This window comes from Geotrypetes seraphini, chromosome 2 (assembly GCF_902459505.1).
Source record: "Geotrypetes seraphini chromosome 2, aGeoSer1.1, whole genome shotgun sequence".
Classification (NCBI taxonomy): domain Eukaryota; kingdom Metazoa; phylum Chordata; class Amphibia; order Gymnophiona; family Dermophiidae; genus Geotrypetes; species Geotrypetes seraphini.
The window spans coordinates 314,367,830-314,384,917 of record NC_047085.1 but is presented as its reverse complement, the minus strand read 5'-3'; the positions used below and the strand labels follow the sequence as shown (position 1 = coordinate 314,384,917).

Below are 17,088 nucleotides of genomic sequence, written 5' to 3'. Positions count from 1 at the left end.
GAATCTGTGAACTACTCGCAGTTATTCTAGAGCAGTGTTTTTCAATCTTTGTACACCTATGGACCGGCAGAAATAAAAGAATCATTCTGTGGCATCGGTCCGTGGACCGGCGGTTGAAGAACACTGGGCTAAGTCGTGGGCCAGACCCCGCCCATCTCTCTCCAATCTCCACCCCAGACCCCGCCCCCATAATAGTACTAATTGCACCTTGCACGTCCAGTGCCTCATTTGGAATCCTTCCCTCTGAAGTTGCAACGTCAGAGAGAAGGCTTCCGGTTCAGGCGCAGGATGCGCGTAGGAGCCACTGCCCGTGGCTTTGTGCACTGAATCAGTTAGGAAGAGGGAGCTGGCTTGAAGAAACGCCGTGGACCGGCTGTTGAAGAACACTGTTTTGGGCCTGATGCACGTGCTGGCCCTGTGGATCGGCAGGAAATTTCTGTGGACCGGCACAGGTCCATGGACCGGTGGTTGAAGAACACTGTTCTAGAGGTCTATTAAGGATGTACATTTATTAACACACATTCGATTCATTAGTGTGTCTTGAAAAGCTTAGGCTCCTATTTACCAACCTATACTCGTAATAGGCAACGACGCCATTCTTTTTTTTTTTTTTTTAAATCTTTATTAATTTTCAAAGCTAATACAAAGTGCCATAAATTATACAGACATTAATAACAAAATAAGCACTTAAATTCAATTGATAACAATACAGAATATAAATATCCCTCCCCTCCATCAACGACGATGCCATTCTTGAATAAAATTGGTACACAGAGGCTTTAATGCTTGCAAAATTGATTTCTTTCACATTTACCTACAAATGAACATAGTGTATAGCTTATAGTTTATTCATTTGTATCTCACTTTATACAAAGCTTGTCACAACAAATATATTCATAATAATCCAACAGTCCATATATAAATATAATAACAGTCAGTTACAAAAACTTATCAGCATCCAGCTCTCAGTTATACAATGGGATACTCAATTCCCGTATTTCATCTTGCTAAATATACATGTATAAAGCCAATTTACAAGTTACAAAGTTCTAAAACGCAAACACTTATATTTTACCAGGCTTTGTTAACTATCTTTTACCATACTACGTGTGGTTAGAGCTATAGCCTCAACACCCTGCAGTTGTGGGTTTAAGCCCAAACTGCTCTTCATGACCCTGGGAAAGTCACTTGGTCTCCCCACTGCTCCAGGTACATGAAATAGATTGTGAGTCCACTGGGCAGTCAGGGAAAAAAATGCTTCAGTGCCGGAATAGATTAATGTAAACTCCTGGGAGAATGGTATAAAAAAAACCGAATAAAGAAATGTTTATTGTCAAAAATGTTTTAAGACGAACATTGAAAAGTGGAGAAAAGTTTGAGAATGACCTGAAAACGAATCGAACATAAATGGACATATTTTTCAGAATTTTTATAGACTTTATATTATAAAATCAGTTTTCATTACAGTAAACTCATTACGCTGGACCTAGGAAGGGAAAGCACTTAGAAATATGCATTTCAGCTGTATTATAAAGGTAGCATATACACATATGTACCTCTATGAAATAGCCTACTTGAAAGCCCCGGGCTTCCATGCCATAGCAGTAGATTGAGGGGGGAGAGAGAAGAGGTGTTCGCTCGAAACTGAAGAAGGCACAGCTTGCTGGTAGGTTTTGGGGACTCTTCCCACATTTCTGCCCAATGCCCCAGCAGGTTTTGGCTCTGCCAAAACAGGAGTACCTTGGTGCAAGAATATGCCATAATAAATTGATGCATGTGCGTATAAAATATTTGCATACATGCCCATCACAACTGCACTCTAATGCCTGGCAACTAAAATTCAATGCAAAGAAATGCAGAGTAATGCATTTGGGGATTAATAACAGGAAGGAACCGTATATGCTGGGAGGAGAGAAGCTGATATGCACGGACGGGGAGAGGGACCTTGGGGTGATAGTGTCCGAAGATCTAAAGGCGAAAAAACAGTGTGACAAGGCAGTGGCTGCTACCAGAAGGATGCTGGGCTGTATAAAGAGAGGCTTGGTCAGTAGAAGGAAGAAGGTGTTGATGCCCCTGTACAGGTCATTGGTGAGGCCCCACTTGGAGTATTGTGTTCAGTTTTGGAGACCGTATCTGGCGAAAGACGTAAGAAGACTTGAGGCGGGCCAGAGGAGGGCGACGAAAATGATAGGAGGCTTGCGCCAGAAGATGTATGAGGAGAGACTGGAAGCCCTGAATATGTATACCCTAGAGCAGTGGTTCCCAACCCTGTCCTGGAGGACCACCAGGCCAATCGGGTTTTCAGGATAACCCTAATGAATATGCATGAGAGAGATTTGCATATAATGGAAGTGAGAGGCATGCAAATCTGCTCCATGCATATTCATTAGGGTTATCCTGAAAATCCGATTGGCCTGGTGGTCCTCCAGGACAGGATTGGGAACCACTGCCCTAGAGGAAAGGAGAGACAGGGGAGATATGATACGTTCAAATACTTGAAGGGTATTAACGTAGAACAAAATCTTTTCCAGAGAAAGGAAAATGGTAAAACCAGAGGACATAATTTGAGGTTGAGGGGTGGTAGATTCAGGGGCAATGTTAGGAAATTCTACTTTACGGAGAGGGTAGTGGATGCCTGGAATGCGCTCCCGAGAGAGGTGGTGAAGAGTAAAACTGTGACTGAATTCAAAGAAGCTTGGGATGAACACAGAAGATTTAGAATTAGAAAATAATATTAAATATTGAACTAGGCCAGTTACTGGGCAGACTTGTACGGTCTGTGTCTGTGTATGGCCGTTTGGTGGAGGATGGGCAGGGGAGGCCTTCAATGGCTGGGAGGGTGTAGATGGGCTGGAGTAAGTCTTAACAGAGATTTCGGCAGTTGGAACCCAAGCACAGTACCGGGTAAAGCTTTGGATTCTTGCCCAGAAATAGCTAAGAAGAAAAAATTAAAAAAAAAATTTAAATTGAATCAGGTTGGGCAGACTGGATGGACCATTCGGGTCTTTATCTGCCGTCATCTACTATGTTTATCTGCCGTCATCTACTATGTTACTCTGCGCATCCTTGATTCGTGTGAACGCTTACACATCCTACATAAAAGTCAGGGCTACGGCTTCTGAGTTGCACTTTTGCACAGCCCTTGGTGATTTTAATGTGCAGTGACCTGACCTCATACAGAGTGCAATTCTATAAAGGGATGTCTATATTTAGGGTCTAGAAGGTGCCTATTGGAAACCTACAAAGAAAAGTCAGCACCTACTTATGTACAGAATACTACATAACTTAACAGATCAAATTTGTGCCTGTATTTCAGGCAACAGGCGAGGAGTGGCCTTGTGGTAGAGCTGTTGCCTCTGCATCCTGAGGTTTTGGGATCAAATCCCAGAGCTGCTTCTTGTGACATTGGGCAAGTCACTTAATCCTCCATTGCCCAAGGTACAAAATAAGCAATTATATATACGTTAACCACTTTGAATGTGTAACCACAAAAAGGTGGTATAGAAGTTCCATTTCCCCCTTATGCCTCATCATCGTAATAATAAGCTGAGTAATATCCTGGTCTATGAATTGGTGATCCCTCCTGAGATTTCCACAAATCTTTGTTAGATTTGTCTGTGCGTAAAATGAAGATTTACCAGCGGAAATGCCTTTTAAAATTACCCTCATTATTCCTAAGGTGGGCTGCCAAATTCTCACTTCCACGCTCTTCCGATGTTCTTCATAAACCATTTGCTCTGTGCTTAGGTGATATGAGCCAAATAAACCCAGCAGAGAGGAACTCGCATACCAACAACAAGCCATAAGCATTAGAATATACTCCTTAGATTCTGTTTCAAAGTTTATGCTTTACAGAATTCTGTGCCCCAAAAATGTACAATTTTGTAGACAATATTTGAAATTCTATGTTACATCTGAACCAGAGAAATCAGATAGATCTAAGGGGTGTGCATAGAACAAACAAGTCCAACCTCACTCCTCTCCTCCCTATGCCAATGCTGTATTTCATAATGGTGCCAGTAACCTAAGGCCCATGCTGGTTTCCTGTACAGACCTTACAGCAAGATGGCTCCATTATGAAGTCAGAGAAGAGTTTCAATACTGCCTTTGTCCACACTCAGTAATAACTTGACATAATATTAAGGACAAAATGTACCATATTCATAATTAACTTAACTTCTTTCTGATGTCAATTAAAAAAAGAGAATCAGCTCAACAAAATTTCAAGACAACTCTGAGCCAATAAATTAAACTAATAAGGTGGGTATATCCTAGTACATCTGTTACTCAGATCATAGGATCTCATATACCATTATGTTATTTCAGATCTCCATCCTGGGATCACAGGTTCTAATCATATATACACTACCCTCACTCCTATCAAATATCTGAGTTGTCATGAAATTTTGTTGAGCTGATTCTCGTTCTTTAATTGACATCGGAAAGAAGTTAAGTTAATTATGAATACACATCTCCCTCCATATTCGCGGTTTCGATTATTCACGGTTTTTAGCTTGCTGGCTCCTCCCCCCAAATTACATCAGCTTGCGGATTCCAAGCGTTTACAGAGAAAATCGCCGATTCCCAGCACTTTCTTCACCGTGTTTTGCCTCTCCTTCAGGAACAGACCAGGTCTCCCACCCTGTTATTTGCGGTTTCACCATATTCACGATGGTTTTTAATAGAAAACAACGAATAACCTGAAAAAGTTATTTGCAGTTTTTTCTGTATTTGCGATTCTGTTAATCCCCTATCACAGCGAATACGGAGGGAGAAGTGTATGGGGTCAACCGGGGCCATTATGAAACAGAGCACCAATGGGATAGAAAAGATTGAGAATTGCTTCTGCTCTATTAAAGGTATTACAAATGGGGTGTAACCATGGGTAGGTGGGGACGAGCGCTTGGTAGAACTTTTTTAGCATATTTTACTCAACAAGGGGAGCCAATGGGCTGGAGTCAAAGATGATTGCCTGCAATGCAGAACTGAGGTGGCGTTTGCAACTTTCAATTAGAGTTACGTAGGTTCCACGTGACCTCTAAACCAAGCCATAATAGCCCCAAGAGCTTTTTAGAATATCATCTAGAGACAGAAAAGAGATGAAACCATTCACTCCCTTCCTTTTGCATAGTTTGACAGGAGATATGAGTATTTCCTCTTGCTGGACTTTTCCTGAAGAAACCAATCACAAACTCAAGCAGGTGCCTCTGCTTTGTATGTCATTCTCCTGGTGGCAACATATTGAAAAGATAATCATTTAACAAAAGCTTTTTTTTTTTTTTTTTTTTTTAAAAAGGGTGGCACCTGATACTATACCCCCTCATCTCCCTAGGTTTTCTTTACCTTTATTTTTAAGGGGGGGAGAAGAGGCAGAACAAAATGAGAGAGCAAGAGAGACAGATCTTCACTGTGCAACCAGATATGTTTTATTGTGATTATTAAATATCCTGAAGTTAAATGAATTTGGCAGGGAAGAGAACCTATCTGTCCACTACCAGAATATAGAAGATGATGAAGTGAGGTTTAATGGAATCTTCCACAAATGTAGGTAAACCTACTTCCGGGTGAACTCTATAAAGAAGGGGGCAGCTTATGCATATCTGATGTTGAAATTAAAAGGGTTAAAATCTTAATCCTTAACCCTTTTTGCCACCTCCTCCTTGATGTTATGCAAAAATCTTACTGCTGCTAATTTGGTTTATAAATAAATTTCAATGAAAGATTGTCACAGTAAGTTTTGTCACTTATCTTTATTATGGGCTGGCTAGTAATGCTGCACTGAGCACTATCATTGAATATTTATGCTCTTAATATATTTTATTACAACATTAGATTTTCTTTTTTGTAGAAGAGATTATAAAAAGTCTAACATCCAAGAAAAGCAGAACTCAGACACAAAGCTACTGCTGACCGAGAGAAAAGAGGACCTAGTTTAAATGCAATAAATCATTTTCACTGATTCTTTTTTTTTTTTACTTCATGTTGCAGTTTTAACAATTATCTCACTCTCTCTCTTAACTGTGTCTCCCAAGTGCTGGAAAGAATTACAATATCTATTCACTAGAGCCTTTATACGTTGGGAGACCCCTTAAAGAGTCATCACAAAGACATCATAGTACGTGACTTATCAAGACTTCACAGACCTCTTCTTCAGATCTTCAGAAGGGACCTATGAAGTCTCAGAAGCTCATGAGCTAAAATATCTGTTTATGTTGGCTCTTCAAAAGATCTAAAAAGTTATAGAGAGGTCAGAATTGCACAGGACCAGTCTGGCCAGTAAAACTTTTTTCCAGAGTCTCAGCTTTCTTTCTCCTTTCCTCTTCTTTTCCGTCAACATCTTCTGAAGCTGTCTTCCTCCTCCAAAAAACCATAAAGATCTTTTAGAGCCTAAAAGCCATTGACCCAGACTTCTAGTGTTATTTATGCTTTGACTTAGTAGCTGTTTTTGGCCTATTGATCTTTCTGTTATGTTCAACTTCCTTTCATCTCTGACTCTTGGCATTAGGACAGTTTTAAAACTATTCCTTTTCTTATCTCTCGAATCAATCTTTTCATGTTTCCTGGAATAGATTCTTTCTCTCTTCAGTTCCATGTGCTAGCATCAAGCAGTGCTTCCTCTCAGGACCTCTCTGGCATTCGCATTACAGTAAAACGTTAAAGGGTTCTTTTACTAAAGCATAGCGAGTGATCATTGCCGTGAGTCCTATTTCATACTTAGGGGCTACTTAGGCCCTGATTCTACAAAGTGCCCAACTCCTCCTGCCGGAACCCGGACACCCCCTCCCCCCCCAAACTGGTAATCGCCGGCAGGAGGATGCCCAACTCCTCCTGCTGGAACCCTGGACCCGGACCCCCCCCCCAAACTGGTAATCGCTGGCAGGAGGATGCCCAACTCCTCCTGCCGGAACCCCCCGGACCCCCACCGGACCCCCCCATGCTAACGACGACCCCCCCAACTAACCTCCCTCCCCCAACTAACCTTTAAATGTTGGTCGGCTGGACGGATCTTGCTGCCGTCCAGCCGACAGGCCCGCCTCGTGGAAATGAGACGGACCCACCCCTTCCCGGCCCATTCCCGCTAAATCTAAGGCCTGATTGGCCCAGGCTTTAGAAGCCTGGACCAATCAGGCCTTAGGCATAGTGGGTCCGCCCATCCCCACTAATCCTAAGGCCGGATTGGCCCATCCATCCCAAAGCCCCCCCTACTGGAGGGCCTAAGGCGCATGGGCCAATCAGAATAGGCCCGGGAGCCTTAGGCCCCTCCTGGGGGCGGGGCCTTGGGCACATGGTCGGGTTGGGCCCATGTGCCTCAGGCCCCGCCCCCAGGAGGGGCCTAAGGCTCCCGGGCCTATTCTGATTGGCCCAGGCGCCTTAGGCCCCACCAGTAGGCGGGGCTTTGGGACAGATGGGCCAATCCGGCCTCATTCCGTCGTTGGCTGCCTGCCGGACAGGCGGGTTTGGCTCCCGTCTGTCCGGCCAACTAAACCAAAGGTATGGGGAAGGGGGGTTGGGGTGTCGTGGGGGTCTGCCAGGGGGTCGCGGGTCGGCTGGGGGGGCGGTCGGAGGTTCTTGGGGGGGCGGTCTTTGGGGGGAGGGGGGTTTGCGTCAAGGGCAGGAGGGCCTGGGATCCCTCCTGCCCGTAATGTAGTGCGTGGTGGGGGTAGGGGGTCGCCATGGCCAGGAGGGTTTGGGCTCCCTCCTGGCCCGATGTTGTCGGGGGGGGGGCAGGATCGGCTGGGCCAGGAGGGTTTGGGCTCCCTCCTGGCCCGAACAACTAGCGGGGGGGGGGTCGCCAGGGCCAGGAGGGCTTGGGCTCCCTCCTGGCCCGATATTGTCGGGGAGTTGGGGAGTCGGCGGGGCAAGAGGGCTTGGGCTCCCTCTTGCCCCGATCGTGTCGGGGAGTCGGGGAGTCGGGGGAGCAAGAGGGCTTGAGCTCCCTCTTGCCCCGATGTTGTCGGGAGGGGGGGGGGTCGCGGTTTGACATGGCAGGAGGGCTTGGGCACCCTCCTGCCTGGATCGTTGGGATGGGGGATTCTGTAACTGGTGTTGTTTTTGACAGGCACCGGTTACAGAATCCAGCTTTTAGGCGAAGGACTGGCTCCTCCTTCGCCTATAAGCCCTTCTGTTGGACGTTTGTGGCCTAGGCGTGTTTTTGTTTCATTATGGCTAAAAAGTGTAGACGTGCTGTGGGGGTACTTGTAGACGTAGTGGAGATTGGGCGTTTAGGCAGAGGAAGGCCATAATCAAAACATGGACGTTTGTTTTGGTTATGGACACTTTCCCTGCTTCTGGGTTGAACGTTTAGGGACTTAGGCCAAAAGGGGACTTAGAAGCTTTTTTTGATTATGCCCCTCTAAGGGTTTTATTATAGCGGATGTTCTTTTGAACTAGAACCAGAAGAACTCATCATGCTCCATTTTACCAAACTTTACCAAAGTTCTATTATAGTTCTTTTCAGTTCCTCATTCATGTTTGACTAGCTAAAAAAAAAATCAAATCTCCAAGACTGCTGCTCAAAAAGCAAATTAGAAAAAAAAAGTTTGGTTCCTCAGCTAGTGAATTTATCGAACCCATAATAACTGTCAAACTGACTTTTGTTTCTGTCTTCAGCAGAAACTGGAAGACTGCTCCTTTGCTTACCATTAAATCATTGCTGTGAAACAGAGCTGAATTCGGGTAAGTCATATTATTGCTGTGGCTCATTTTTATGTAAACCTCTAAGGCAGTGTTTCACCAACTGTGTGCCGCAGCAGATTCCAGGTTTACCCCGAGATGCCAGTAAGGAGGAGAGGCGCCGGTGCGGGCGCTGGCTGACTGCATACAGGACGTGCCTCTTGCGGTGAGAGGCATGTCCTGAAGGCAGTCAATCGGTGCCAACGATTCTTCACCTCTCCCCGCACCTCCCCTCTTGCAGGATCCCCCACCGGCAAAGTGACAGGTTCAGGGTTGCAGCCAGAGGGCCTCCGCGCTTGCGTGGACGTTGACGTGATGACATCATACATGCATGTGACATCATCGCATCGACATCTGCGCACTTCTGGAGGCCTTCCAGCCGGTGCACCGAGTTTAGTGTGCCACAGCACCAAAAAGTTTGCGGGACACTGCTCTAAGGAATTTTGGAGGAAGAAGTATTTTCAACTTGTATATTCCTATTTTCATAGCTCCATATACTTCGTCATCTCCCCGGTTTCTTCCTCCAGTGAAAGCACCATAAAAGCAATTATATAACTATGAGATGCCACTTGCACATATAAATGAATAGAATTCAAGCAAGCACTTTTTTTAGGCAAGAATACATTTACTGTAGGTGCATAAGTGGCAGCAAATCACTATTCTTTAAGGGTGTGCCTGAATGCAAGGGGGGGAGCATAGGTTTTCATTTACATGTGCTGCTAACAGTATATTGTAAGTTATGTGTGCCCTTGCCACATTTAGGCACTCAGTTATGCCAGGTTTTGGCTGGTGTAACTGCAGGCATGTAAATGTCAGGTATGCCGATGCCAGGATACACTGGTATTCTATAACACACAATGCAAATACGAGCCAAATACGGCCCTCAGGGACCTTTTGGACAGCCTGTGCAGTCAAACTCAACTTTCTATTTCCCTGCCCTCCCTCTTCTCCCCAGCCCAGCCCTTCCTTCCTGCCTGCTTACCCAATGCTCTTACACACGATCGTCTTCTCGGCAACAATTCAGCCAGGCTCTTTCTGACCAACCCCAGGGGTCTTTCTTCTGAGTGTCCCTCCCGTGTGGCAAACAGGAAGTTGTTGGGGTTGGCCAGAGAGATCCTGACTGAATCATCCCCAGGAAGACGACTGTCTGTAAGAGCATCGGGTGGGTGGGAGGTTGAAAAGCAGGGAGGGATTCCAGACTCATAAAGTGGAGAGAAGAAGAGAAAGAGAAAGAAAGATCAGCCTGAACTGATCAGAAGGAGGGGGGATTAGGGGAGATGCCATACTCTGGAAGAGTGTTACCAGAGTGAGGTGAGGGGCAGTGCGGCTACTTACTGCAGGATGCTGATGAAAAAAAGAAAGAGGGGAAAATCTGAATATGGGCAGGGAAAGAGGCACAGCAAAGAAATGAATGAAGAGAGAGCATAGGAACAGAAACACAGAATGTCATTACTGGACATGAGGAACAGGGATATAGAAGAACAGAAGAATAGTCTTCCTGGGTCAGACCAGTGGTCCATCTAGCCCAGAATACGATCGTCACAGTGGCCAGTCCAGGTCACCAGTACCTGGTAAACCGCCAGATAGTAGCAACATTCCATGCTACTGATCCAGGACAACCAGTGGCTTCCCCCATGTCTGTTGGATGCAAGGGAAGCAAAGAGAGAGGGAAGAGATGGTGCACATATTTTAATTCCTTTAAATGACTTTACTACTGATATTCTTAAACAAATATCCAGCATTATGACTTTGATAAAGCAGTGGACAACCAGTTTCAAATTGAAACAATACAGAAAAGACTAAACTTTTTTTTTTAGTGAACCCAAATGATAAAATAACCAAATCATTGCTTCCTCTAAATGGTTATGACTACCCAATTTCAAAAACTATTAAAATATTGGGAGTCATATTAGACCACCATTTAACCATGATGGAACATACTAATTTAGTGGTTAAAAAATGCTTTTTTTGCACTATGGAAAAATTAAAGATCATAAAAAAATATTTTGACCCATTATCTTTTAGACTATTGGTGCAAGCCTTAGATTTATCTATTTTGGATCACTGCAATATTATTTACTTAGGAGCCTCAAAGAAACTATTAAGAAAATTGAGGATAATTCAGAATATGGCTGTCCGATTGATTTTTGGCTTGAAGAGTAATGATCATACTAGTTCTTATTATCGTATGTTGCACTGGCTGCCGGTAGAGGCACGAGTCTTATTCAAGTTTTCTTGTATCTGTTTTAAGCTGATCTTGGGACTATCTCCAACCTATCTCATTTCACACTTTGTGTTGTATAGTTCAATGAGGAAAAACTAGAAGCTTACACTTATTTGCTTATCCCAAAACTGATTGTAGATACAAGACTTTTCTGGATAAGACCCTTGCGTTTCAAGCAGGTAAACAACAGTCTTGGTTGGGCAAATGTATCTGTCAAGCCATGTTGTCCTATTGCACTTTTCAGAAAATAATAAAGATGACGTTGTTTGATAGATTCATTTCCTAATGTGGGTTATTATTATTAATGAATTGTATGTTAAGTAAAAGTTTGTACTGTACTTTTAAGAAATATTTTGTACTTTTTAAGAAATATTCTGCTTTTTTATACTATCTTGTATTTCGCTGATTGTCCAGCTTTCTTCAGTGTATACTGCCTAGAAATCATCCGATTATGGCGGTATAGAAGAATAAAGTTATGTTATGTTATGTTATGTTATGAGAGAGAAGGGGATAATGTACATGGATGGAGGAGGGGAAGGGAAGAGGAGAGAGGGAGGATATGGTGCACATGGATGGAGGGAAAGGAAAGAGAAGAGGGAAGTGATGGTACACATGGATGGGGAGGGGAAAAGAAGAAAGAGAGGAGAGGTGTGCATGGATAGAGGGGAAGGAAAGAGAAGAGAAGAGGGAAGAGATGTGCATATGGATGGAGAGGGAGAAGAGAAGAGAGAGGGAGGAGATGAAAAGGTAGATAGATTTGAGATGGAGGTAGAAAAATTGAACAAAGCTGAATATGAAGAAATCAGTGCCAAAGATGGGTGAGATTAAAAGGTGAAGGAGAGAAAAGAAACAGCATCGGGGTGCCTGAAAAGAGGCACCACCCTATGGCTCTGTTTATTAACCTTTGCTAAGATTTTCCAGTTATTACACAATAATAGCTAAAATAAACACACAGGAACTGCAAAACCTCTACATTAATCACTGGGGTTGTTCCCAGAGGCTTTCTATTCTTGCTTTCTAAGAAAAAAAAAAAAAAGCTCTCAAATGTGCTTATTGGTAGGGTTACCATAAGGCTCCAGAAAAAGGAGGATGGATTGAGACATCCAGGTTTTACTTCAAGTGAAAGCAATGGAAATAAAACCCGGATGTCTCAATCCGTCCTCTTTTTTCTGGAGCCATATGGTATCTCTACTTATTGGTGAGGTGAGCAATCAGATGAAATAAAGTAAAATACTGTATCCTCCTGCACTCTCTGCTACTGGACCAATGCCACTCTTCCTAAGCTCCTAGGACAGTCTGTTCTGCAGGCATACCTCCAGGCTATGGAATCACTAAACATTTGTAAGAGAGTCAGCATTGGCGGCTGAAACACACCTGCTAACTAAGCGCTGTTCATATAGACAGGCGGGACTTGTGGAAGGAACCTCTTCGGCTGGTGGGGCTTGGCATCACCACCTGCTATTAAATCAGAGAGGACTTGAGCTGAAAGGGCCCTTGAGGACCCTGTGGTAGACTGTTAACGACTTGTGCATGAATCTCACATTCGGGTGCCATTTATAGAATCCAGGGTAAAGAATGCAGATAAATTTTACCCTCAGACTTTACATCAATTGTCCAAAGGAAAAAATCTTCCCTTTGAAAATTGACTCCAGTAAAGTACTGTGGCCCACTGTAATGCAAAACAGTTCTGTATATCCATCACAATGGCACCTCTCACTAATAGCACCCAGACGTGTGGCCCGGACTGGAGCCACCCTGCAGGACCGGATTCCAAGATGGAATCAAAAACAACACAAAGTCATTATCATCTATTTCTTCAAAAAAACATAAACATATTTATTCTTCCTGAATTCAGGTAAGTAGTTTTCTTCAAACGTTTGCTACATTGGTCAGAATGTTCAAGCAGCTTCCTCCCACCAAGAGAAACAATTCAAATAGGGCAAAGCCAGTATACTAACCAGTCTTTGCTTTGTCTTCAGAACTGAGGACACTTCAGCTGTGCCCAGGGTTTGTAGTCCAACTCAATCCAAACCCAGACTGCTACTAAAGCAGGCAATTTTCAAAATCAAACAAAAAACAAAGCAACAATACAGTCTTAGGCATTTATCTTCACCTCCCAGAAGTGCCACAGTTTCTACAAGCCTCTGGCTAGTTTCATATATTGCCAAAAAAAAACCCAAAAAAAAAAAACCAGGGAGTGATAGGTTTTGCAAACAAACAGTCATTAGTTTGACTCTCACAATTCCCACCCAGGATAACAGCAAAACCTCTCCCCATTAATCACTCCCAAGCTTGTAAAAAGAAAAATAGCAAGAACAAAAAAGAAAAACACTCTCTAAACAGTCCAGCATTCAAAATCACACTCACTGCTTGGAAATGGAGGCAAAGTCCACCTGCATTGCTTCAGTGACTTGGGGAGCAAAATCAGACCAACCTTCCTCCAATTCCATAGGTAACTCCCCAGGGAACACAGGATCTTCAACCTGGCCTTCCTCTAGCACCTCCATTGGAACGGGGCCATTGCTCCTGCTTGACTGGGAGGATTCTTTAGGGAGGAAAGGATTAAACCTCCTCCCTAGCTGGCTTCCCTCTCTGTTCTTACACACAGGTTTAAGTACCTTGGGGTAACGCCCTGCTTTGTCAGCCCTGGCAGTGTTCCAAGGGCCTCCTGGGCTCCCCCGGTGGACAGTGCTATTATTATGTTCAGTAACTACTTGTCCCTTCCCAATTCCTCTCCAGGATTTCTTTTCTTCCACTTTTTTCTCTGTCCTAACTGGGACCTGCGCAGGGAGAATCTCTGGCTGGTCACAGTACGCACACAGATAAAATCTGCACCTACTATTTGCACAGACTATTTTATTCATGAAAATTATGCACATGTTGTATGTGCAGTGTGCTTCCCAGTCTCATCCCCACAAATGTCTCACAAATAGGCATGTACAAACCTATGCGGCTCAATTTTCAAAAGCCCTATTTCTGCACATTAAATCCCATTGTATTTTCAGTTCGTTTGTGGATTTAGTAGACATTTTCATGATTTGGAGGCATTTTTGTCCTTTTCTTTCAGACTATTTTAATTTAAAAAAAAAATTTAAATCCAAATTAAAATGCTTTAATGCATGCTCCTGCATGCATTAATTTGTAGGGTATATGTGCATCAAATTAATTTTGCATGCATCAAATATTTAAGGCACTATGGCCCTGATACTATAAAAGACACCTGTGGTTAGGTTCCTAGATCTAGGCACCTAACTTACCTCCCTTTTACAAAGGTGTGGTAGTGGCTGTCACATGGCAAATATTATGATGCCCACTGAATCCCTGTGGGCATCAGAGTGATTACTACAGTCCGCTGCGATAATTGCCTTTGTAAAAAGGGCCTTTAATTTTTTTAATTGGCTTAATCAGCTCTGATAATTCAAAACACCAGTAAAAACAATTTAAAAAATTAATTTGTTGGTAGGCGCCTACACCAAGGTGCCTGTCAGCAAGTAGGTGTGGTAAAGGGCAGATTTGTGGTGGATTCGGGTCAGAGTTTGGGCGTGGATTGACTTAGGGCTCCTTTTACGAAGGTGCGTTAGTGGTTTAATGCGCTAAACCGCCGGACACGCTAGCCGCTACCGTTTCCTCTTGAGCAGGCGGTAGATGTTTGGCCAGCGCAGGGGTTAGCGCGTGATGAAAAGTCACACGCGTAAAACCCGCTAGCGTGGCTTCGTAAAAGGAGCCCTTAGGCGCTGGTAGGCGCCTACCTTAAGCACACTCATTTAGGCCTGAAAACCCTGCCTAAATGGTAGCGCGCCTAAGGATTCAAGCATGCTGGTGCTTAAGAATGCTTAAGTGCCAGTAGGCGCGATTCTATAAACAGCGCTTAGAAGTTGATTGACAACTGCCCCAAATGGCACCTAGGTGTTAGACCCTATTTATAGAATCAGGGCCTATTGAACCAAAGATAAGCCAACAAATATACATTTAGTCCCACATCCCTACTCTATTTTACTTAATAGTGATAGTATGTACAGGACAGTGAACCAAATTAAGCACCGCAATATATGATAAATGCAAGGATAAGGGACATCTGAATTACGTATTTTACAGCCATAGTTCCAGGATGTGTGTGGTTTGTCCATTCCCACAGCAATGATCCAGAAATACATCAAGTGCTTAAGTGCATCTAATAAACATAAGAAAACATGTTAATGTGAATGGGTCTGGTTTTAAAACCATGGTAAACATTCTTGTGTGGTCTGCAGTTATTTTTTATGGTACACAGATACATTTATAATCGCTCCCCTCCCCCAATTCTTTTCCTTGTAGAAGATGACTTAATACTACTGTCCAGATGTTTGTACATTAAAAGGAAGCTAGAACTCTAGAACTGAGCCCCTATATAGTACAGCTAAATAAAATATTTCTTGAAGAAATATGCAAACATCTATCTTGTTAGTTTCTGGTAGTAGTTAGGTTTAATGGCGATGTGACTCTTTTGTTGACTTTCTCCGAGAGCTGCCAGACAACCAGAAGGTTGGATTTGATAGTTTTATAGTTTTCCTTTAGTGCATCACTGCACCAATTAATAACATTGGAGCTGATATCAAAGCAAGTTGAGAGTTTGTTTGCAGATGGTGGGCACAGACTACGCTTAGCCACACATTTTCAGCCATTACAAGATAAAATCTGGCAAGCTTTGAACGAAAGCAAATGTGGAGCAAGCAATAGCCAATATTCAGCTGCTAAATAGATAAGTTCTCTATGTCAAACAGCAGGCTTACAGTAAATTAAATGGATAGTCATCAGTTTGGACACTGCTTATAAATATGTTTGGTATCACTCCTTATATGAATAGTGCTCCTGAAAATACAGATTAAGATAAAAACTAGGGCTGACGCTTAACTATAAATGATGGCTTTACCAGCTGAAAATAAGGCCTGTCGTTTACAAATCATCTTAAGTTAAGTTTGCTTACACTGAATGTGAAATAAGTTGAGAAAGCAAAGCGAGTCTTAACCCTTAGGGCCAATTAAATCAACCTTTGGTCAGTTAAACTGCTCGTTTGGGGCTATCCACTGAGTGTCACCACAGATCACTAAACTCAAAGCTGGCTATTTTGTGGCCGGTCTGGAAGTAGAGTCGGCATTTATGTGGTTAAGGGCCGATATTCAGCACTTAACCACCTAAGTTTAGCAGTTAAATCAGACTGCACAAAAGTTAGGCCTATCTTTATGCAGTGTCGCTTAGGCCAGTGTTTCTCAAGTCAGTCCCGGAGTATCCCCTTGCCAGCCAGATTTTCAGGATATTCACAATGAATCTGTGTGAGATTGATATGCATGCATTGCTTCCATTGAATGCAAATCTCTTTCATGTATACTCTTTGTGGATATTCTGAAAACCTGACTGGCGAAGTGGTACTTCAGGATTGACTTGGGAAACACTGGCTTAGGCGGTTAAGTGCTGAATATGGCACTTAACTGCATAAGAGACAGCCAGCTGCATGAAACCAGCTATTCATTGCTGGTGCTCAGACATGGCTTAGCATTGAATATCCGTGAATAATGCCAATGGAACCTAAAAAAATCCACTCATCGCTGCCAGATGAATATTGATCCCCCCTGGTTTTTACATATATTACGTGTGGCTTGCAAGGAGGTAGGGTTTAAGCATGGATTGGCAGAGCTTGGGATCTTGCCAACTACTTGTGACCTGGGTTGGCCACTTTTGGAAATAGGAAACTGGACTTGATGAACCTTCAGTCTGTCCCAGTATGGCAAACTCTTATGTAACCAAAGTCTACAAGTGTATTCCCCGTTTCAGAAAGGGAATGCACATGGATGTATCTGTGTAACCACATCGGGATTTGCAACTGTTCCTTCCAAAGGTAGATCTGAAAAAAAGTGTTCATTTGGCCAGGGCTTTGGAGTACGGATTAAAGGAGTTCTCCCCTTAATCTCCCAGGGCCAGATTCTCAAAACTTAAGGTTGCCTTTAACGTGGTCGCTAAATCGTTCCAGCCGGTGTAGCATTCATGTATTTTAGTGGTGGATTATCAAAACGACTTACTGTGGTCTTTTCCGAGCTTCTGCCATGCAAATGGGCTTATCAATATTTAAATGAGCACTCTGGTGGATTCTTCAAGATCATCGAGTGATTCTCCAAGCGCAGCATCAGCTTTTGGTGCCCAAAAATCAGTGACTGGTC

At 43.4% G+C, this 17,088-nt stretch overlaps 1 protein-coding gene across 5 annotated transcripts in view; it reads left to right on the top strand.

The window, feature by feature from the left end:
- The window catches only part of COL6A6 (collagen type VI alpha 6 chain), a 274,284-nt gene that overhangs the window by 9,853 nt on the left and 247,343 nt on the right, over window positions 1–17,088 (top strand). For 2 of the 5 annotated variants that reach the window (XM_033930034.1, XM_033930030.1), the window contains exon 3: window positions 8,614–8,676. The exons of 2 other annotated variants lie outside the window; for them this stretch is intronic. The gene's annotated coding sequence lies outside the window, so the exon portion shown is untranslated. Of the gene's footprint in view, window positions 1–8,610; window positions 8,677–17,088 lie in introns of all 5 variants that reach the window. One more of the 5 variants, XM_033930032.1, reaches the window with a different exon arrangement.